The following is a 24705-nucleotide window of genomic DNA, read 5'->3' as shown; positions in this document are numbered from 1 at the left end:
ACGGTCAGGGAGGGCGTGTTGGCAGCTGCACGTCAGAGGTGGCGTACTTCTGGGGATGGCAGCGTCCAGGGAATGGATGGACGAGTAGGTGGAGGGGTTGTCCCTGGACATGAGGGGATCAAAGAACCAAGGACGTCAGGGGCTGAAAGTAGAAGCACTGACTTAGAGAGAAAAGCAGGGGCTTGGGTCCTCAGAGAACGAGGTATGACCAGCAGGCTGGGCATCGAGGAGGGAGAGAGACGGAGGGGGAGGGAGGGAGGTGGAGGAGGATGGAGTGGGAGAGGGAAAGGGAGGGTAGTCAGCAAGGGAGCCTGCGTCTTAAAGTGACAGGAGAGAACCAGAGGACACTTGCTCCATTCCCGGACCTGAAGTACTAAGGGTATGAACAAATAAAGAGCCTCTGGTTGAGAGACTTGAGGTGAGTGGTGGACTCACAGGCTGCCAGGTCCTGGAAGGGCAACAAGGTGGAGTTGAAAGAAGAGGTCACCTGCCACCTTCAACCCCCATCTGCCACCTCACCCCCCGTATGCGTAACACAGCAAGCAGTCTGTTACACAATATGAGGACCAAACCTGCTTGGGCAGGGCCTTTCTCCTTATTCCCCTCCCCCACCCCATTCTCCACTTGTGGTACAGAAGGAGGCTTTTCAAAAATTTGCAGACTAAAAATAACCATAGAGCAAGCTCCTTAAGCGACATGAGTGGTTTAAACAAAAGCCCAGTTACCGCCAGTGTGGATTAGGGGGAGGCTGTTGCCATGAAATCCTCATTGTTTTTGAGGGCACCCCTCCCCACCAGCATTTAGGTTCAAATCAGACCTTTACATTTTCTTTTAAATCCTCTAGACTAAAAAAACCTTATATATAGGTATTGTCAGAAAAAGAGAAGCCATCCAGTGAGCCCCATGTTTGCTATGGTCGTTTAAATCTGATTCTCATGCTTACAAAGCATGGATAGCCCCAAGCCGTTCACAGAAATTGTCCAAGATCAGGGACAGCATTGTAATAATAGCTTACATTTATTGAAAGCGGACTGTGTCCCAGGCATTGTTCTAGAGATGTTCCTCTGTAATTGCATTTAATGTTCACAAAATCTTTACGGGTTTCAATCCCATTTTACACACTGGGGAAATGAGAAGCTAAAGAAATAAGGGACTGGTCCGGGGCCTCCAGCCACAAGGGGTGAAGATGAGGCGACATGCAGAGCCTGCAGTCTGAACCACTCAGCAGGGCTGCCGGGCACTGCAGACACGCAGGGCCCTGACTCTCCCTTTGTTGTCCAGAGTGAACACCACTGGTCAATCACCAAACGATCTCACGAAGCTTGATTCCAAAGCCATTGCTCTGGGGGCTCCTATCACAAGGATAAGTTCTAGCACTGGAATGGATATCTTTTTGCTTTTCCTTCCCTCCACCTTCCTCCCTTGCTCCATTTGTCCTTGAAACTTGTCACTCTCCTGCTCCCCAGTTTGGATCTGCTTGGACTCCTACCCTCTACACTTGGGCTTACGGTTTTGGTTTCTCTCAAGTTTGACTCAGGCTGAGATTTGCCCCCAGGTCCTCCTGCCCCTTTTCTGGCTCCTTCTCATCCCCGACCCACTCTACACTGTCGGGATGAGTGATTCGGTCAGTGCTGATAAGGAGTGTTAGGTGCAGGGGTAAAGTAGGGGCGATAGGACACGAGTGAAAGGTCTCAGGCAGATTTATCTTCTGACCCTGGGCTCCTGGTCCTCTGTAAAAACCTCTGTGTGAATAGTGTTGACAGCGCTTTACAGGTGGTTCCAGGTTCTGAAGATCCTACGGTTGGAGACATACCACTGAAATCATACCGTCCATGTCTTCTAAAATACCCCTGAAAGCTGGTCAATTCTAGCTGAATTGACAACCCTTTCAATTTTGGAGAATAACTTAGATATTTGTTGTGCATTGAAGATACTATCAATAATCCAGGGATTGGAAAGAAGTGGGTTCAAACTGGCTGTGTAATGCTACTGGAAAATCACTCGGCCTCTCTGGGCGGTAGCTAGTCTGAAAAATGCGCTGATTAAACATCAGCCCTCTCAGTCCCCTGCAGGCCGGCACACTGAGTCAGCGTGGCCTGTGTTTTAGAGGCTCTTCCTGCTGCCTGCTCTGCAGGGCTGCCCACTGCCAGCGGCGTCTTCCTGATCACTCCCGAGTCACCAGAAGGTGCCCCGCACACACTCACAGGGGTTCTGTCCATTTCCACAGGCCAGATGACATCTTACCTCTCATTCCTGTGCTGGCTCTGCCCTCTGTTTCATCTACTGCAACTGCCTGTGAGCTTCCCTGGGTTGCTGGTTCTGTGGGGTCTAAAGTCTATCACCCATCATCACCAGGTCAGGCAGGGGGTAGAAACGTCCTCCTGGTGTGAAAGCTTCTTCAGGGTTTGCGCACTCTGATGTTGAAACCCGAAGCAGGACTGCCCACCTCTGCTAGCTGAACCCTGAGAGCGTTGACTATGAGGTATTGTCAGAGTACTGTGAAAACTTTAGACGCACCACTCAAATGTTTAATGGTATGTCCATCTCTTCTCCATTTCCACCAAGAACAGCTTGGGTTGGCTGGACACCTAAGAACCAAATAGAGGACTGATTTCATCTGTCCCTGGAAACCATTTAGACAAACCCACTATCTGAGAAGCCAGGACAAATTATAAGTAGAGCCTCAGTGAGCAACGGCCTATGGGAGTTAGCCCCACGCTCTCACTTGTAAGATGGCACACCCGTTGGACGTCTACTGAGGCTCACTCTGGGCATGAGCACTCGGCTCGTACAGGGACCGAAGGGATATATTAGAGACCAGAAAGATGCACAGAGTACGAGGGCATTCACACGGGGCCCAGCCTCACCATGAAGACAGAATAATAGATACAGGAAGTACAGACACAGTGATTAACAATTTTTACTAGAAGAAATTTCCCTTCACCAAACACAATTTCTCTTTAATTTTTAAAGGTGTCGTAGTTGCTAATTTAAGCCCTTTGCATACTTTCTCAGCTGTGAATTGAACATCTAACTTTACTGTACATCCTTCCAGGCCTGGTGGAGTCAGATAGAACATGAGCTTTAAAACCCCAGGTCCCTTACCTGCTTACCGTCAATATGACTGTGAGTGAAACTGTCAAAATTTCTAAACTTTAGTCCACTTTATTTATAAAATGGAAAATCTACGAGGATAAAAATAACAACAATGTATGCAAAGCACCAGGCTCAAGATCCCACACTCGATGGGTAGTGAATCGGTGTCAGCTTCTGCCCTTCCAACTAGAAGTCATCAGATCAGGCCAGCTCCAGGTTTTCGCTCAGATGCAGAACACACCCTTCACAGTGCTAATGCTGGTTCAGCTCAGCAGACACCTCGTCTCAGGAAAGCCATTAGAAACCCCCAAAGTACTATATTTTTCTCCTGCTAAGTAGCTCACTTCCCACAACTTCCCACAACTTTATATTAAGTGAACTCAAAAAATGAGTCATGCTACTTACAAAAGCAAATTTGGGAACCACACCTAAAACAGAGGCATCTTGACTTTTTACAAGCAGCTGTCGGTATCACCAAAAGAAGGGCGTCGGGGACCCACAGTTAAAGAAGCCCATGCTTCCACGCTACCTCTGAATGCATACGCAAACCCGAGAGCTTAGTTTATTTTTTACAGTGAGCTTCTATTTGCAGTATTCAATGCCAGCTGAGAATCCCTGGACAACATTCAAACCTGTGCTGAACTTGCTGCTTTGTGTCTGGGAGCTGCAGGGGTCCAGGGGAGGAGGGTATAGCAAGGCGGTCCAGCCACTTTCCCTCTGAGGTTAGTGGGTGAAATACAAAATTAAATTTAAAATAACACCCTACTTCTTGGGCAATGTTGAGGTGATAGCTTACTTATTAAAAGCACCCACCATAGCATTTTAAAAGTATAACTTTGATATTCATAAAAGTTTTCAAGAATTTATTTTTTATAGGAGTGCAAAAGAGGATAAAGAACACCTGCGATTTGTGCCCTGGCTGGTGTGGCTCTGTGGATGAGGGCCAGCCGGCGAGCCAGGGGATCGCAGGCTGGATTCTGGGTCAGGGCGCATGCCTGGGTTGCCTGCTGGGTCCCCAGTGTGGGGCACACGAGGGGCAACCACACATTGATGTTTCCCTCTCTCCCCCCAACCCCGTCTCTAAAAACAGATAAATAAAACCTTTTAAAAAATTTTAAAAAGAAAAGAAAAACTGATATTGGCCAAGGTCATAAATGATGAGTTACACTTTAGATATAAATACTTTTAAGTCTGTAGAAACCACAGGTGTGGTGATTGAATTAATTTATTGTATGGAAATCTCATCCAAGGAATTAACATAAAATTGGTATAGAACCACTGAAAGCCCTAAACGCAGAAATTAAGCAAAAAAAATTCTGTATCGACTTCCAAAATCCAGTGTACACGGGCCTTCGTATCATCAAAAGCAGGACGACGGTGAACCCTGACAGTAAATAAGCTGCTGTAAGAGAGAGCCCTCAGCACCATACGCAGGGGAGTGAGCACCCACCCTAGGGGCTGGATCTAGTAGAACAATCTAAGAGACAACAAAATAAACACGTTTCAAATAAGTAAGTGGTGGTAAGGAAAAAGGGAGGATAAATAAGACCCATAGCAAAGAAGAGGTAAGCACAGCAAAAGAAAAGACAGATGTGAAAAGGAACCAAAAGGAAACACAGCCAATACAATGAAGAAGTAGTAGGATGTTAGACACAACTGCTGAGGCAGTTAGTGGACTGGAAGATAAAGTGGAGGGAACCACCTAGAATACATCACAGAGAACGGAGGGCAGACACAAGTGACGAGACGGAAAATATGGACGCTACACTGAGAAAACCCAGCTGCCATGTCGTGCAAATTCTACAGGCTGCCATTCACAAGGGTTACGACCGAATAGAGTCTCTAGGATGTATACAATGTTTATTTAATAAGAATTCTAGAATGTGGAAACAGAAGACGAGGATAAAGTGATAGTGTTTAAAATTGAATTTACTGAGGTGGCATTGGTTAATAAAATTGTATAGGTTTCAGGTGTACCACCCTGTAAGACATCACCAATTCAAGTCTCCTCCTATCGCCGTGTATCCCCCCCCTTTACTCTCTTCTGCCCCCACCCCTCCTTCCCCTGTGACAATCACTGTACTGTTGCTTGTGTCCATGAGGGTTCTTTTTTTTTTTTGCTTAATCCTTTCACCTTTTTCAACCAGCTCTTTACAGTGATAATTTTTCATAAAGCTACTATATAAAAAATTTCCCAAACTGAAGAAAGACACAAGTTTTCAGACAGAAAAGTACATGAGAGTTCCGGTCAGGATGAATAAAAATAAATGTACGCCCAAACAATTTGTGAGAAAAATATAAAAACCTGCAAAGGCAAAGCTATGAAAAACAACCAAGCAAAAAAAGGAGAATTGTCTGAAAAATAATGAGCAACCAAAATAACTGGAGACTTTACTATCAGCAACAATGCATGACACAGAACAATAAAATAATGTATTCAAAGTGCTGAGGCAATAATGCTGTCACTTAAAAATTCTAAACCGATATACCTTCATTCAACGGTAAAGCATGTTTCATTCACACTGTGGAAGTTCACCTTGGAGAGAGCATCCTAACACATTCTTGCATGAAAAAAGGACACCCCTTCTCCTTCATCCCTGCTCCGACTGCCCAGAGGCAGCAGATACTCTGATTTCCTTCCCAACACCGGTTCGTTTTGCCACCTTTCCACTTGGCATAACTAACACCTCTAATCCACGAGCTCAGATGGACAAGCTCAAATGGACCACTGAATTTCTCTCTGTTCTCCAGTGATGGAGGTCACCCATCTGATAACGCTGCCACCCCTGCCAGCCACTTCAACGTCGCAGCTAGAGGTGTGTCGGCCTTGCCGCAGCCTACGAGATGGACACACACGCCAGGCCAGCATCACTGGGGACAGGGGGACGTGGAAGTCACAGGTGAGGTGTTCATGAAATACATGCAGTAGGCAGACGCGGCCCAATTGTGCGGAGACAGGGTGGGAAGTAGAAGAGTCGCAGGCAGTGTTTTTGTTGGTCATTGTATGGTATAAATCTACAACTAATTGTTTGTTTTAAGGTTTGACAACACTTTTATTTTGCGAATCCTTTAGGCAACAATGGGCCAAAAAATTTAAAACTAAACTAAAATGTATGTTTAGTGAGAAATTAGATACTACCCTTCTGTGTCTCCAGACGGTTGATGAAAGTGTAATGTGCACGAAATGTGTTTGGCGTGTACTATCCCAACCGCTTGCTGCTAAGGGGAACGTCCCTTATCCAGTAAAGGGTGTCCCAGCTGCATCACCAACGACTCAAAAGCCAGGGGTACAAGTCAGCTCCTGAAGAGGCCTCAGCATCTACTGAACAGTTGGGGGATGTTGAAAGAAGTGTCTCCATGACTATAGCTGCAGAATACGCATCTACAAATCCCTTTGTAAACAATGGTTTTTCACACACAGTAACTGAATATTCTCAGTTAATTGTGCTTGTTTTCAGCTCACAAAGTGAAGTGGTCCTTAGGAACCAACTGGGAACTTTGCAAAGCTTTTTAAAAAGGCCAGTTTTAAGTCCCACTGTCATTTGATACTTCAAATAGAAAAAAAATCAAATTATTTTCTAAAATTAGATTTTTTTGGGTCCAACTTACAGAATCCAAGGCAAGCTTTGGAAATTCATCCTGTCCAAAGTGAAGCACCTGGCCTGGTTTCCAGTGTCCCTGTAAATTCAGTGAAAATGTTGAACAGTGATGATGAACTTACGGGCTCTTCCACTGATCGTCTCAGTGCATGTTTTGGCACCGCACAGCCACATGGGGAAGACACAGCTCTTATCGGATGAATCAGCCCACGGAGAAGAACTGGACTGAGAACCTGCTGGGCGCACACAGCATCCACTGTTCTGTACAAAACACAACAATATTCCACCAGTAAAAATAAAAGCTAGGGTTGTCAAAATTTATACACACACACACACACACACACACACACACACATGCATACACAGTGATTAAAACCACCAAATTTTTGTGATGAGACTAATGCTGAAACTAAACAAACAAAATACCTTGGCATAGTAATACCAGCTCTATCTCCTTGTTTCCTAAAAGCAATCATAGCTTAGACACTTTTAAACCTTTGAATTATTCTGTAAATCAATCTATGTTTTCTACAATGTACCGAATTTTTATTTATTTCATTAGCAGTGAGTGCTGCAATTTGACTGAATCTCATTTCTTACGCATTGGAAATCTTCCATTGAAGTACATGATGAGTGGAAAGCTCCTCGGTGCAGCGTCCGAAGCTTGTGGAGAAACTGCCATAAAGAAAAATAGGTTTGTAAACAAGAAGATAGTGAAATACTAAGGCAAAGAAGGAACTAAGCAAAATAATAACTCATACAGTATAAGAGATTTGATTAGGAAATTAGGTAATGGAATTGGGAATAGCTCAACATGTAGAAAGAATATTTAGATGCTGCTTCTATTTCTAATTGGATAAAGTGTTATTCTGGGCTAGAATGAAGTAAAAGTAAAAAATCATAATTTTTTTCAGCACTTCAATTTGGTAGAACATTAAAAATAATAATACAGGCAATCTTTATGGTAAATTCTGTCTTTGAAAATATTTGTCAAAAAAGTTACTCTGAATAGATGCTGAAAGACAGCATGTAAAATATTTAGGGTGAAATATTCAGTTATTTCAATATAAAAAATAGAATCGAGAATATCCTCCATCCAGTATAAATTATCCTGATCTCACCAGATACAACAGCATTAATAAAATACTTTCTCAATTAAAAATATATTTTCAGCCTGCTGGTATAGCTCAATGGATTGAACACAGGGTGGGGGGGGCACAAACCAAATGGTTGCTGCTTTGATTCCCAGTCAGGGCCCAAGCTGGGGTTGTGGCTGGGTCCCCAGTGTGGGGGCGGGGCACATGAGAGGCAACCACACATCAATGTTTCTCTTCCTCTCTTTCTCCTTGCCTTCCCCTCTCTCTAAAAATAAATAAATAAAATCTTCAAATGTGTACATTTTCACCAGAAACAAAAGTTATTTGAATATGCCAAGAATTTCAAATGTATTAGCCATAAATTACAATCTTGAAGGTCTCAGAAATTTTACAGAAAAAAACCCCAAAAGATAATAAAAATATACTGAAAAAAAAATCCTCAGAAAAATACCAGTGACAATTTTAGAGTTAAAAGGGGGCAGAGCACAGAGGACGTTTAGGGCAATAAAAATATGCCGTATGACACTATGACGGTGGAAACATGTCCTTATGTATTTGCCCAAACTCACAGAATGCACAACATCAAGAGTGAAGCCTAACGTAAACCACGCACTCCGCGTAACAACGCTGTGTGTGCGTGTGGGTCCATCAGCGGCAACGAGTGCGCCCCTCTGGTGGGGGAGGTCCACGGTGGGGGGGGGGCTGGGATGTGGAGGGGAGGGGAGGATACGGAAATCTTGGTATCTTCTGCTGAATTTGCTGTGAACCTAAACTGCACTAAACGATCTATGTAGAAAATATTAAAGCATTAAAAAGCTGCTAAAGATATAATAACCTAAGTAAATAAAAAATGTGGTCAAGCCAGAAATATTTTATGATCAATTAAGGTAGTACATTAATAATGATTATTTTTGTATTGTATAAAATTTTGGTATCCTAACCAATATTTTTCTAGGTTTATTACTTATATATCACAATACCCACATTACGTTTTATAAGTAATAAAGTACTTTACAGTAAAAATAATGACTAAGAAACTAATTAACATACACGGGTATGTATCCTGATTGTCACTTTAGTGGTCATTTAATCTGTATATAGACATTTAAAATTGTTTGCATTAATGTTTCATGTATATTTTCAAAAAAATTTTGGATCAAGAGTTTTTGTCATTCTATTAATATAACATTTCTTTGTCAAGAAATATTTCAAAATACATGCCCTGGCTGGTGTAGCTCAGTGGATTGAGCGTGGGCCTGTGGAGCAAAGGGTTGCAGGTTTGATTCCCAGTCGGGGCACATGCCTGGGTTGCAGGCCAGGTCCCCAGCAGGGGACACATGAGAGGCAACCAGACACTGATGTTTCTCTCCCACTCTTTGTCTTTCCCTTCCTCTCTCTCTAAAAATAAATAAATAAAAATTAAAAAAAAGAAATATTTCAAAATACAGGACCCATTATTTTAGCACTTTTCCCCTCCCAAAGACCTGCTGCTGTCACTTGGAGGGCAGTTAGAAGAATCCTGTGCGTTTTGACCACAGTTTTAAAACACGGGTCACAGCAGTGCTTGGGGCAAAGGCGATGACTAATCAGGGCATTTCCCACGGAAAACACTTGGAAAGAACACTCATGTGGAACTCCCAGCATAATGTGGAATAAAGAAACAGTTCCATTGACTGAATTCCCTTGTTCATAAAAGGAAAAAGTCTGTCCTGAATTAGACTCCACACGCCAGTCTACGGGGAGGAGCACTCTAAACAAACACGGAGCCCCAGTCTCTGACAGCGGCACCCAGAAATCTGCATTTGAAAAGACTCCCAGGCGAGCCCGCTGACCTGGCTGACTCCCACGCCTCTTCTTTGAGTGACTTTCTGTAAAGCCATAAATGTCAGCTCTGCGCCGTTTCTCGGAAGACTCAGGACATCCCTGTGCTTCGACAACACCGCTGAGCATCTGCTCTGAATGAGACATCTTACTAACTGCCCGGTCCTGCCCTCCTGCTGCCCCGTGTGATGGCGGAAGACGGTTTTCCTAGGCTTGACTGAAGCCTTCTCCCACTCACCGCAGCCTTGCGGGGGAAGAAGATGTGCTCAGACTCTTTCCACGGCGGAAGCCGCAGGTCACACAGAAGCCACTCCTGCCCATCTGGGTGGCAGTTCACGTAGGTTGGACTGAGCTCTGCATTTACAAAGTGGGCACGGAAGCTCGCCCATCACGACAAGTGGTCTCCTCGGAGCACGTTGGTGAGGGTTCACTTCTTTTCCTTTTTTTTTGACCCTTAGACATTCACTGTCTTTTTCTCACGTTAAACTAGTTATATCGACTTGGTGGAGAGAAATTTGAAAACACAGAAAAACAAAAAAATTAAAAATCATCTAAAATACCACTTTCAAGAGAAAGTTAATGTCCGTGAACATGATGGTTTGCACATTCTTCTTCTTTTATCTAATTGTGCTTTATTCCATTTAAAACAAACATAAAATTATATTTCTATGTGGCTTTGATTTTTGTTTTTTAATCAGTGGACATGTGCAGGAAGTGTGTCTTGAACTGCCCTTTCAATTTTTACTCTTCCTGGAGATTAAAGTATCAAAGTAAACTCTTTAACTCAGCAGAGGGAGAGATGAGACGTCTCATTAAAACGGGATGAAGTCTCTCTGTTACAGCTTATTGATTTTGGCAGCTCTCTGCAGAGCGCTGGCCCCCACTGAGACATCACCATTAATGTCTCACAGCTGAAGACATGGAGATAAACGGCCACTCCTTCCTTGTACACCGAACACACAACCGGTGTTGGCCAAGATGTGTCTGCTGCTCCGGAGTACAAGACCGGAAAACTAAACTTTACTTATAATCTCCATGAACCCAAAGTCAAAATCAAGGCACAACCTTCTGTGTCACATTGAACTTGGAAAAAAACTGTAAGTAACCTTTTTGAACCAAAGCTGCTGGAACCTGGAAGGATCATTTCCTAGCCAAGGGCTGCCTTTGAGGTTCATTCCAAAAACCAAGTGTCCACTGGGGAGAGCTGGTCTCACACTTCCTGAGTGTTTAATGTACAGCAATTCCAGCTCATGGGCACTAATACCATTTTATGAAAAACGATATGCCTACCACTGGCATCACACGCAGAACTAAAAGGGAATCTTTTCTCCCAGAGAGTATTGTGGGCCAGTTTCTTTCGGTCGTCACCCTGGGAGACTTACAGTGCTGGGGAATCCTTCGGAGGAGCACACAGCACAGAAGCAGGTGATTTAATCGTCTGTCACCTTCTTTTTCCTTTGTAGTTAATTAGTGAACATGACTTTCTCCATCTCATCCTTGTTGAGGTCATTTCAGCAATGATCTGCCCTCTGGTTTGTGCGGATCTACCTGGATAACTCATAATGCAGAAGAGCTCATCCACTTTCTTCCATGTGCCTTTGCCCCACAATGATTAGCAAGGAAACATTTCAAACGTAAGGAAACATAGAGAGGTAAATAAAACCAACCAAGTAGAATAGACGTTAACACTCCACGGTACATGCTTAATAGAGTTTTAGTGAAGCTTTTCAGGCATCACTGCCACATTCCCGAGGAGATTTGGCACTTTGCTGCCTCTTTTATGAACATATCCTTGTGTGCAAGTCTCTCACACATTTCTCGAAGCGGTTGCATAGCTTTAGTCTCCATGGTCTTTATTTTTCCGGTGTGGCCCACTCCACAGGCGAGGGGACACGTCTGAGATGGGTAGTAGGTGCAGCCTGGCTTTGGGGCCACATGGATCTGAGCTCCAAACCCTGCCAACTAGCTGAGGGAATGGAGGTGAGAACCTGCACCGTCTGGTTTATAAAATGGGAAGAATAATGCCTACCGTGCAGAGATGTTGAGTGATGAAAAGTAAAGCGTTAGATGAGTGCCTGAGCCACAGCAGGTGGTTATTACCAGCTCGTGTGTCTGTATGTGACAAACATGCCTCAAAAGGTTGGATGCCCATCCGACTGAAGCTGTGTTTACCAGGAACCAGCCAACCACTGTGCAGACTGTAAGTCTTTATCTGTGGGCTCATTGATACACACCCCTTCTGCATGCAAGGCCAGATTTAGCCCAGTGAAATGGAAATCTTCCGGTGCTTCTGATTTTAAAAACATGGAATTTATAGAGTTTTGTAGCCCTTCCCTTTATGGAGAGTCAAATTAGCCATGAGAAAAGGGAACAGTTGGTCATAACCATGAAGCGAGGCCCCTTGTGATCGTGGGCATTCTTTGGCTATCTCTAGTTCTGTGCGTGTCTCCTTCTCTTCCTCTCCTCAGGGTTAGCTATGACTTGTCATTTTAGCAAAATGTCTTTAAAAGATCACATTGTCTGACTAAGTGGTTCTCAAATATGGCTGAGCTTGAAACTCATCTGTGTTTGTAAAGTATCTATCTGTCTATCTATCTATCTATCTATCTATCTATCTATCTATCTATCTATCCATCCATCCATCCATCCATCCATCCATCCATCCATCATTGATCCTGAGGCCCCAACCCAAGCTATCCCAGGAATCTCTGGGCCTGGGAGTGGTGGGGGTGGGTAGGATGAGGGCAGGGGTTGATGTTCCATTCAGGTGAGGCTACTATGGACCCAGGGTTGAGAATCACACTTGGTTCATTACTTGAAATGGTTCACTACTTGTAAGTATCTAAAGAGCCATCTGAGATTTTGAAATTAATCAGGGAGTCTTTTCTTTTTGTTCCAATTATTTTGCAGGAAGGATACTGCTATTCCAAGTCTTCTGTTGCAAATTACGTCTTCCATAGGGATGAAGCAGACACATGGTCCATCCGAGTACCATGTAAACCGAAACAGATGTCCACAGCTGGAGTGAAAGCATGAAGACCGTGTAACTGGATTCCATTGAAATGAGTCTGTGTGATTCCACACCACAGTAACTGTAAATGACCCCCCCTAAAGAAAGCTACAGGGAAGACAGCCGACAAGCAAACAAACATTGGATTTAACTCAATGATCAAAAAGCCCCATAGTAAAATGCACCCACTGTACACGTTTGCAAACAAAACCACACCAAACATCAAGAACTGGCATGAGAGTATATTGTTTTCCGTTTATGAAGCCCAGACCTGTAGGGACCAGTGCTTCCCGGACGCCCTCCCTCTCCCCATTCCTCTTTATCCCCAGCAGCTGAATGCTCTCAGGTAACCTGGCAGAGAAGTGCCTCTGAAGATGGGGGCCATTAAGAAATCACGCTTCTCTATTTATTGCAGTTTCCATGGCAAGAGCAAAATAAAAGACAACAGTAAGTGTTTCAAAGCAACAACAAGAAGAAGCAACGTCTCTCCCAGGCGGGCCACCCTTGGAGGGGCAGTGAAAACCCTATCACTCTCTGCTAGGTGCTGCCCTACACCCGTCCCCATGCCAAGGGGCGTGGCCGTTCTTCGTGGGACGGGCTATCTCCAGACACAGACTCCAGCCGCCAAGAAGCTCCTCCTAGAATGTGCTAACTTTTCTGTTTTCACTGGGGATCTGTTGCTAAGTTTCACTGTCAATGAACTCCCAGAAATCAGACAGTGAAATCTCTAGGGCTTTCTGGGCCACCTAATTCAAAGGAATCCGGAACCTGAGTAGGATTAGAATGCTGGCTGACTTTTTGCAACAAACAGGAACCTGGAATTGGGGGTAGTGAGATGTTCAGCAAGTTCTATTCCTCAGGAGAGAGTCCTGTGGGAAGTGGCCTGCGTGGTTGGGTTTGTAGTAGTGCCTGGATCCTCCTCCGAGAAACCAGGGCCACGCTAACCACAACATGGTACGATACCCCCTCTGCAACCTCATCCTCATTTCATCCCCTTTGCCTCCCAGTCGAGCGCCCCGGCCCATGTCAATCACGCTCGTTTGCTTTCCTTTCCAAGAAAGGCTCCGAGTAGTATTAAATCATTAGTCTCTCCGTGACCATCCAACCCATTCACAGGATTGTTCTCGATTAACCCCCAAGAGCTCCCCTCAGAAGAGAGTGGAAAATCAGACAGACAGCATGGTGAAAGCCATGGTTTCTAATAACTCTTCTTCTTATTTTTTTTCTAAGGGGAGGAAATTCCCGCAGTGGAGTCACTTAGACCCAAAATGGTATCTCCACTTTGGACTTGCCCCTGCGTTCACTCATGGGGGTACTTTTTTAATTGAAGTTTTTGTAGAAGGTGGTTCTTCGTTGCCCAAAAACCCAAGGGAAAACCCCCCAATTCTTTCATTTACTCACATCCTGCTGCACTTTCCCAGGCTACTTACTTTCACACCACAGCTCACCTTCAGCTGAAGCATCCTACTTTCAGGACAGGGAGAGACCGGTCTACCCGATGCTGCCCGAGCTCAGGGGGAGGGAACTCCTCAGGTGCTTCTTCCTGGTCGCCAACACCAGGCTGCTCTTTCAGAACCTTAGTGGGCTCAGTCCTAGAACAGATACCCCTGATCCCCTAGCCTGCCAGGGCTCAGTGAGGCAGAAGGAATAAATTAAGTAAATTAAGTGACATCTGGTGACTCTCAGTTCCTGAGAACCCAGGAGGTGAACAGTGAGGGGTACCCTCAACCTTGAGGGGTGAGGGCTATTCTGTTGCAATAAAGGCATAACGAGCTCCGCAGGTTTGGAGAGAAGCTCTCCTTCTGTCCTGGGGGCTCCCCTGTGTCCCTGGCTCTAGGAGACCACCCAAGCAGCAAGGTTGACAGTTGCCCGCAAAAAAGCATAACTTTTGAGCCAGTTACAAGGTGGGCCAATGGATGGGTTACATCCTAAGGGTGATTTTTAATTCTTTTCTTCCTGCCAAGGTGGTCCGCACTGTGCCTCACCCCGATCTTTATGTCGAGGTTTGATCACACTGAGATGCACACTGAAGGTCTCCAGGAAGGAAAGACAAATGGGGGGAGGAGGAAGAGACAGTAAAGGGGGGCCATGATGCCTACACTGTTTGATTGACAAGGGCAGCCACGACCGACCGTGGGGGAGGTATGGGGGTGGGTTGGAGATTATATTGAATGCCTATAAAATAGAGGCACCCCTTTTACGGTCTGACTGGGGAGGCCAATTTCATTACGGTGTTGACATTCTGAATCTGTATATGAATCACAGGTTTTATAAACTTTTAAAAATGTTTTAGTCCCGGATGGAGAACCCATGTCTGTCTCCTCTGCACAGCCCTCCCTTGGCCACGGTGCGGCTTGGGCAAGGCAACGTCCCCTGGCCCTCAAAGCACAGGGAGCTCTGGCCCCCGGCTGCTTGCCATTTTGCCTTCTGAAATCCGTACATCTCCTTCTGAGTTTACATGCTCAGAATCTGACGTCATATCCTTAAAGCACAAAGCTCTCCACATTATGTCCATTCAGAAAGCCCAAGCAAGCAAGACTGGCTAACCTAGGAAATGGCCAAGTACACCCATGGAAATCTAATCCTCCCATTGCCCAGTAACCACGGGCCATGGAAAGTTGCTTCAGGTGGCAGGGGGCTCAAAAGCTACTTCTCACTCTATCTCTAATAGCCGTCTGACTTGGGAAAAAGACCTGTCTTTTCTCCGAACTTTAGCTCTCTCCTTTTCAAGAGTGAGAAGCTGGCTAGACAGTCACCTTGCAGCTCTAGGTCCCGGGCTTTGCAACCGCAAGGTTGGAGATCTGAGAAGGTGTGCATGCCAAGGGGCTTAAAAACAACGGGACCTGGCAGCGCTTAGGTACTTTACCTGCATGAACTCATTTAATACTCCCTGGAACTCTACGAGGTGTTACAATTAAAAGTGATTTTTAATTACAGTAAAAGCATACTTTTATACTAAAGTAAAAAGTATAATTATTTTTAATAACAACACCTCTATTTTTTAGGTAGGAAAAAGGCAGACGGGGTGAACAGCCTGGCCTGTGTCACACAGAAATGGTGTGAACTCCAGGAGTCTGGCTGTAAGGCAATACTCAGTAACCCCCAGAGATAGAGGAAAACAGAGCTGAGGGTTGAGCCCCCTAGATGTTTGCACGCTTAGCAGTGGAAGGAAGAAGTGTGAGAATCACAATTTAGCTGCTAGTTCACAGCATTTACAAAGCACCAACTAGAGCCAGGCAAGGACTTCCTTACTACCCACTGGGCTCTCATTCGTTACCATAAACAAACACAAGTTCTTGGGCGATGGGGTAAATTAGGACGATCTTGGCAGCAAAGCCTGAAATCACTTAAAGACACACTATAGGCTGGGCATCTCTTTGCCACCTACTGACCTGTGTGTGGTTTGGGGCAGGAAGTGCTCAGACAACCTGGATGAGGGAACCCAAGAGGCCAGGCAAAGGGAGCCACTCTCCTGACTGGGTTAGACGAGAAATAAGTCTGCATTCATAGCACCCTAAAAGCGCCGATATCGCCTGATGTAGGAAGCTGCAGGAGAAATGAACCGTGAACCCAGGCTCTTCAGAACTCTGCAGTCCCCTCTGCCCTGTTCTGCTCTCCCAGCGCTGGCCTCCCCGAAAGTCAGTCCAACCCTCATCTGGCAAGACTTTTGCAAAGGAAGGGACAACGTGCTTGTTCATTTTGAAGATGGGTCTATTAAAGCCCCCCAAACACACTGCAGAAAGGCAGTGATGAGAATTCGTGCTATCCTGATTCTAAGCTCCCTGCACCACCAGCCTAAGGTTCTGAGTGGGCTTCTCTCAATACTTATTTATTTTAGAAAAGTTTTTTTCATCAAAACATTGTTGAGTGTTGCTGAGGTCTGTGCCCTTCGGGGGTTTTCCACAATTGATCCCCTGGGAGCAGGGTGGGGCAGGCTGGGCTGGTTGCAGGGATCCTCAGGCAACACGGCACAGCACAGGTCAGACCCGCCGTTGGGGGGGAAACCAACACAGCAGGGCAGCTGGATACAGTGCCAGGCTCCCGTCACTGATTCCATAGCCAACTTGGAAAGAGTTCTCTCTACCTGGATACTTTCTTTGACTCCATCCACCAAACAGCCGTGTGGCATACCAGCTATCACACAGAATGAAATAATGCCTTTCTTTCCCTTGAGCTGAAAGCACACTGTAATGAGAAGCTGTAATGCTTTCGCTTCCATGTCATTGATTTACCTGCTGTATTTTGTAACCCAGGAGAGCTATGAATCACTCCTCTTAATGTCCCAGCTCACAAAACAGGTTCCTTCTGATACAATCTGTTCTTTATCTGGATTTGTTTTAATCTTGATACACTCTTAGGGCATTATTTCTTACTAAATACAGCTCTCCCTCAGTGTTTGTTCAGTGATACCTTGTTTCAAGCTCTTCCTGAGCAGTCCGCTTGCCGAAGGCTCTGTGTTCCTAGGGATGCCTGACGCACAGGTTTCCAGCTTCCATCAGTCACAGGTGGGGGCACATGCATTTTTGTCTTTCTTTTCTCACACGGGTCCCTGAACAGTGTTAAAATTCTGATTTCTTTAGGGGCTGGGCTCCGAGACATCTTTCTTTTTTCTTTCCTCTCTTCATAGTCATTGTTTTGATTTCCAGACACGACTACACATCACTTATTCATTCGGACGTTAGCTGAGGAGTTACTGTGTGTCGGGCACCTTGCTGGGTACTGGGGACTGAGCTGAAGAAACACCGTCTGCTCCAGAGGAAGCTCCCAACATGACAAATGGGAGGTCATGACTAGACAGAGCGCGGGGTGCCCTAAGGAAAGAATGATCCTTACAGGTGTGTGGGAGTGACCCGACCTTTAAAGGACAAGTAGCAGTCATTTCAGGGGAGTCCAAAAAATAAGCCCTGGCTGGTGTGGCTCAGTGGACTTGAGTGACAGCCTGCAAACCGAAAAACAGAAGGACAGATGTGGGTGCTGCAGAGGGACATAATAAAGGGAGAGGCTGGAGAGTCCTGGCCAAGAAATCTGAACTTTATTTTAGACAGGAGCCACCAAAGGGAAGAGACAGCAGAACTGTAACATATAATGGCACCATGGATGCGAGGACAAAGTTCGCACACACCTGTAAGACTGTCCCATTCACCACAACTGGCACTGCTTACTTGGCCCCAGAGACAGCGTGCAGAGCATGGGGACACTGGTGGGAGCTTGGTGCCACTTTGTGACACCCGCCTACCTCTCCTGAGACTCGTTGCCATGACCCCCACCTTCGGTTCTTTGGTCTGCAGCAGGGTCCGGAAGGTGATCAACCCCGGAAGCCTTCCCAGAACAGGAAGGATCCCTTCCCATCAGGTCATGAAATGAGGGACCCAGAGGCAGAGACGCCAGCCAGCCAGCCCCGCGTGCAGGGAAGAGGTGGGAAATGCTGTGAAAGGGAACAGAAGATCTGTGTGTTCCCTTTTCCCAGAGAACACGGCTGCACAAAAGAGCACACATGTCCAAGTTGGAGAAGCGGAGGTAGAAAGAGTAAATTGTCTCAGCACAGAGATGAGGCAATAGCAAACTAATAAAATGAACCTCATGGGTTTGCTTGCTTCTGCTTCTGATCTCTGTTCTCCATGCCCACAAACAGCCTGCCTGTCCTATCCAGTTAGGCACCTGCCTTGGAAATCCAGCATTCACAGAGCTGAAGGGAGTTTTCAGGTGGATATGTAATTACTTCTATAGAAAAAGGCTCAAGTAAAGTCCCACTCATCTCCTATTGTCACTTCAGTAGCACAACTCACGTTCACTTGAGGCTCATCAGATGATTTGGAAACAGCCCAGGGAAACAATTTAACTCCTAATGACCCCTGAACAATACTTTCCCCCCTCTGGACACAGGCTGCTTCAATTTTCCATGAGAAATTTTGGGTAAAGTGAATTAACAAGTAACAGAATTTTAGGAGTGCATGAAACTGTTAGGTTTACCTCATTTCATGCACACCGGCCTCTCTGCTCCAAAACCCCCAATTTTCCCCTCATATGTATGTTTCATGAAGGACTTTTCCAGGAATGTAAAAGTTTAAAAGTTTCACTGGGGCTAAGTCAGTTTCCATTAGTAATTTCATTGGCCCAGGATGTGTTACAGAGACAAAAGCGGTTTCAAAATTGCTGGCTCGGTGCCTGCAAGTGACTCTCAGTCTAGCAAGAAGAAGGTTTTTTGTATCATTACTGTCCCCAAACATACCCTACGGCTAGTGTGTAAGCCCCTGAGATGCCCCCCTCCCCACTTGGGTCATATTTCCTATTTCACAGATGTAAGGAGACAGGTTCTGGATACTGTATGATGAATGAGGGTCAGCACGTTTAATGCAATAGGTGTATTTCTGCAAACATATACATAAATGAGGATTTTGTAAGCACCATTAAAAACTATCTAAAAGGAATTTTCTAGGAACTTCCTGACAATCTTTTTATAAAGCAGAAGCCCTTTTGAAAAAATAACATCACTACCTACTTCATGTGTTTTAATTTCAGGGTTTTATGAATTTAAAAAACTGATGGAAGCCACCCTTCTTTTTCATTTATTCAGTAAGCTCCACATCAACCCAAGAGCCAACCTTGCTCTGCTGTTCAACTTTACTAAATAACAACTAGCATTTGAAAATGCGGGCTACTAAACAGAAACCTTGTCCATGAGTCAGTAACCAGGCCCTGCAAAAGATCTCATGGTTCCAAGTAACTAGCTCACAGACTTTCATATCCAGTTCTGCTTTTTTATTGGTCACTAGGAGCCTGATTTCCGGTTAGGAACTGAGAAAGTGGGTTGGTTTCTACTTCCGCAAGCCAGTAGTGGTGCTCAAATACCTTGCATTAAGAGTGGTCAAAAAAGTAGCTGAGCCCCAGGGTCTCAGATGGAACGCTTTCTCTTCAGCCCCCATTCCACCCTCTCCCTGCTTGAGGTTCCAAAGGGGAACAGTAAGTAAGCAGAGAACAAGGGCAGGCAAAGAACAATGTGTTGTTAATGGGACTCCTGCCTCAGAGCTTATGGTACTGGATCCTGGTGAGCTGGCTTGGATTAGAAACACTCTTGCCAGAGAAATAGTTCCCAAATCCGGTCACACATCACAATCACCTGAGGAGGTCTGGTTTTGTTTTGAACTGTAATTCCAAGTCTCTCCTCAGACTGATCTCTGGATTCTGTATTTTGGAGAGCACTGGATATTGGCGCATGTCCCTCGCTGTGCCCAGCACCATTACAGAAGCACCAATCTGAGAGAAAAGGCGCAATGCCAGTGGTGTGCTGAGATGGCTTGTGCCAGCTTGTGAGAGCTGGTTATTAAAATTTCAGGGATTTTGCAAGCCCTATGAAACATTAAATCATATAAGCTTACTATTAAATAAATTATATCATCAACAAAGATAATACCCGAAGCTCATCACTTTCTAATCACTTACAACACTTTACTATTACCTATGTTCTTCAGGTTTTGTACATCTATTGTCTGTATAGTTGTGGGAAATGCTACATAATGGGGCCTGGCTGCCCATCTCTTCCCAACTCTGCATTCAGGGACATCACATTAGTTAACTAGAGATAGGAGCATTTGTACCATGGGAATCAGCAAATGCTAAAAATCAGGTGCGGATTTATTGTTGATTGTCTCTAGACTTAAGAAGTGATGAAAAAATGTAGTTAACTACAAAGGAGCTCCCATAAGACTGTCTGCTGACTTCTCAACAGAAACTCTGCAGCCAGAGGGATGGGCACAAAATATTCAAAGTGATGAAAAGAAAAGAACTACAACAAAGACTACTCTACCCAGCAAGGCTCTCGTTTAAATTGAAGAGAGAGGAAAAGCTGAACAAGTTCACCACAACCAAATCAGTATTACAAGAAATATCAAAGGGACTTCTTTGAGAGGCAAGTAAACAAAATAAAAAATATGAATAAGAAAATACTACAAAGAAAACATTCTCACTGACAAAGGCAAACATATAAAAGCAATAGATCGACCAAAACTACATTTAGTACAAAGTTTGAAAAGCAAAAGTAGGAAGATCATATGTAATTCTAACAATAAATTAAGGGATATACACAAACATGCACACAAAATAATTAAAAACAATGGACATAAACCTAAAGAGTCTGAGTAAAAAATGATAGTGACTGTAGAATGTGTTTGAACCTAAGCAACCACCCAATTAAAATGGACTGCTATAAATATAGCTTGCTATATATGAAGCACATGGAAATGACAAACCCAAAATCTAAGAGATATACAAGAAATAAACGGAAAAAAATCCAATTACAACGCTACAGAAAGTCATCAATATGCGAGAATAAAAAAGAAAAAGAGAAAAGGAAGAACTAAAAAACCCAACCAGAAAACAATAAAATGGCAATAATTATATACTTATCAATGATTACTTTAGATGTAAATGGATTCAGTGCTCTGATCAAAAGACAAGTCGATAAAGATGTGGTACATTTATATAATGAAGTATTACTCAGCCATAAAAAAGAGTGAAATTTTAGCATCGGAGACAACAGGGATAAACCTAGAGGGTATTGTGCTCAGTGAGTAAGTCAGAGAAAGACAAATACCACATGACTCCACTCTATGTGGTAGCTAAAAAAACCAACAAAAAACGAAATAGAAACAGACTCATAGATACAGAGACCAGACTGATGGCTGCCGGAGGGGAGAGGGGTTGGGGACTGGGTAGGAACGTGCAGGGATGAAGAAGCACACGTCGGCGATTACAACACAGTCACGGGAATGTAAGGCACAGCCTAGGAAGCACAACATTATTGTAACGATTACACAGAGTGGCAGGTAAGTACACGAGTTATCGGGGGGTCGCTTTGTTAGTTATATAAACGCCCACCACTGTACACCTGAAACTAATAAAATATCGCATGTCCACCGTGAAAAAAATTCTTCAGTGATGAGACCATGGAAATCATGCAGATTTAACTTTAAAATGTGTCATGTCTGCAGCCAGTACATTGTGAATAGCACACTATTTAAGGAAACACTTCTAGTAAGCAAAAATTGTCTGATTCTATGAAAGATGTTACTCTCTTCACTAACGAACAAGTGAGATTCCAACATGTCTGTTGTTTTCACTTTCATCTTACTCTTTCACGTGAAGAGAAATATTAACCAACATTTGTGTCATGAACCACACTTACTCATCAACTGCAACCATAGTTTGGCTACAGATACTTGTGCCATAAAAATCAATGAAACCTGGCTGGTGTAGCTCAGTGGATTGAGCCTGGGCCTGTGAACCACACGATCGTGGTTCGATTCCCAGCCAGGGCACATGCCTGGGTTGCAGGCCAGTCCCCACAGGGGACTCATGAGAGGCAACCATACATTGATATTTCTCTCCTTCCCTTCCCCTCTAAAGATAAATAAATAAAATCTTAAAAAAAATCAATGAAAGCATTCTGTAAGAATTAGTGAGCTCTAAGTAAAATTTACAGTGAAGTGTATTGTATATTCTATTTGTGAATTGTATATTTTATCAAAGTGTATTACTGTATCATGCATTTATTGTATCTAATAGTAGTGCATATTCTATTAAATATGTGAATTACATATTTTACTATTTGTGTACCAGTGAGACTTCTAACAGGCTGACATTGGACTACACGTGCGATACTCATTTCCTTCTCGGAGAGCTGGCGGTTGAACGTGTACCGCACACCACTGCCAAAACCAACCACCAGCAGCCTCCTTGGCTGCCTCTGTCCCGCAGGTCCGTGCCCTTATCACGGCTCTGTAGTTTACCATTCCCCTGTCAAGAAAACTGCAAAGAATTGTGCAAGAACACAAATCTAAAGAAAAAGATTTTCCTGAAGGCTCAAAGCACAGAATTTAATCTCCCCAATCGGGCCTTTTCTGAGAAACCTGCCATCCAAGAAGGGAAAGCCTGAGGCTGATCCGACCACATCTGCCAGGTGGCAAAAGTCAGAGCGAATCCTAACAGTCTGGGCACCACAACTTAATAAGTGTCCTCCCGCCTTGAATCCACAGAGATGGCCCCTTGGGAGCAGAGGAGAGGCGAGCGGTGGCTTCCAAGTAGGACAAAAGGAGCCTGAATCTTCCTGTCAAATTTGGAACATGTTTGGGACACATGAGAGAGGCCCAGCCAGCATTTCCACCTCTCACCAAGCAGAGGGTATGTGAACAGCAGGTTTTCCTGCGGATTTACTTTTAAAATGTCATTGCTGCATTTCAAACTGTCTTTCTAAAGGTGAAGTAACACAGTTACCAAACCAAGATGTATAGAAATTCAAAATATTGTTGCTTGGGAGTCTTGCTGTTTGGCAATTTTAGGCCAATGCCAACACTAATCAGTAAGGAATGTCCTTCAGTGCTAAACCGAACCAAACCAAACCAAACCAAACCTCAAAGTTTCTTAAAAACAAACAAGGTCGGACCTACCTCTAATCCTATCAGGTTTCTAACTGTTTGTGTTACTCTTGTGTCCGTCCAGGTATCTATTCAATACCGGAAGTGTTTTTCCATTTGGGGCAGTCTTATCCCCCCACCCCCAGCTTCTCCTCAGTGATTTTTCTCTTAAAAAAAAACAAAAGAAGCAAAAGCTCACCCTATACCTGGTATTAGTATCTGAATACCACGTGGTAGAAACATTTGCTAAACTGGCATGCCCCAGTAAAGGAAATGCAGTTTTTCATAAATGAAAAAATACAAGTGATTTAGAGAAGAAAACCAGTGAGCCTTCAGGTAAGTAGCTTTTGAGGTCTCATGTATAATGTTATAAACATCAATGCACAAAAAAAGTCTCTGACCTCCAAACAAGACATGAGTCAATGCTACCCTCATAAAATGTTCATATCCACCCACCACAAAAGCAAAACTAGCTTCAGAACACCTTACAGAGAGGGTAAAACCAGTCTTGACAGAAGGTAATGCTTTTACTGAATCGGTGTGTTCTTGAAACCCAGGAACAGAACTGCTCTAACGAGAGCCCCGGGCCCCTCAGAAAGGAATGTGTTTGGTAAGGGGCAGACTGACACATTTAGGGGCTGGGGGTAGGGGAGGGTGGCATCCTACAAGGGTGTGAGCCATGTGTCATCATAGTTTATGAATTAATAATTGTGTTCGTGATAGTAAGAACAAGGGGTTGGAGGAGCAATATATTTCAAACAAAAATGTATCCAAGAAACTTAGAAAATGATATGGGAAAAGTCAAGGAGGTATTATGCTCTCAACCACAAAGACATTTACTGACTTAAACATTTTTTATTAGACATTTCTTTTTCTATAGCTTGTTACCCCAGAGTGAAGGAAAAGAACTCTCGGGTCATCACCCAGTAACCTGCCCTCTCAATAACGCTGAGGTGTTTTCTATTTGACTTTTAATTCTTAATCCACACCAGCTGCCACCCACTCATGACTCAGAAGGTTAGAGGAATACATCGTTCATTAATGCTTATTTCAGCAACTCACATCTTTTTAATGTGCTAAACTCCAGAATTTCCTAACAAACTGATGTTTCTAAAAGAGGAATTTCTTGTGAGGCTCTGGGCCAGACTACCTGCCTTGAACCCTGTCTATGTCACTTGCTGGCCGTATAACCCTACACAAGTTACGTGATGTGTCTTCTGTGAAATGTTGATAAATCTAGTATCTACCTTATGGAGTTGAAGTCTTAATGAGTTAATAACACATGTAAAGCACTCAGGACAATGTCTGGAACACTGTGTTAGCTGTTGCTATGGCATTATTCTAGTCTCATGATGAGCATATGTATAGTTGGACTAGAAAAGGTCTACATATATTTTATGGGAACTAAATAATTAGATAACTAGAAAAATATTAAAATATCTACCTAGAAAATAAAATTTCTGTAGTGAATTCCCCAAATGATACTTTGAGAAAAATTATCTTACCAGTTCAAGCTGATTGAGTAGGGTCTTCATTTAGCCCTGAATACTCGGGGGGCGCACACACAGATGTACATCATTATTGAATGAGTAACGTATTTTAACACTAAACCGTGTATCACTTAGCAGATAGGGTATTTATATGAAATAAAGTGGCAACGCTACCTCTAGCCT

This window comes from Artibeus jamaicensis, unplaced genomic scaffold, assembly GCF_021234435.1.
Source record: "Artibeus jamaicensis isolate MK-2021 breed Jamaican fruit bat unplaced genomic scaffold, CSHL_Jam_final contig_797, whole genome shotgun sequence".
In the NCBI taxonomy this organism is placed as follows: Eukaryota; Metazoa; Chordata; class Mammalia; order Chiroptera; family Phyllostomidae; genus Artibeus; species Artibeus jamaicensis.
This window is presented reverse-complemented; position numbering follows the sequence as displayed.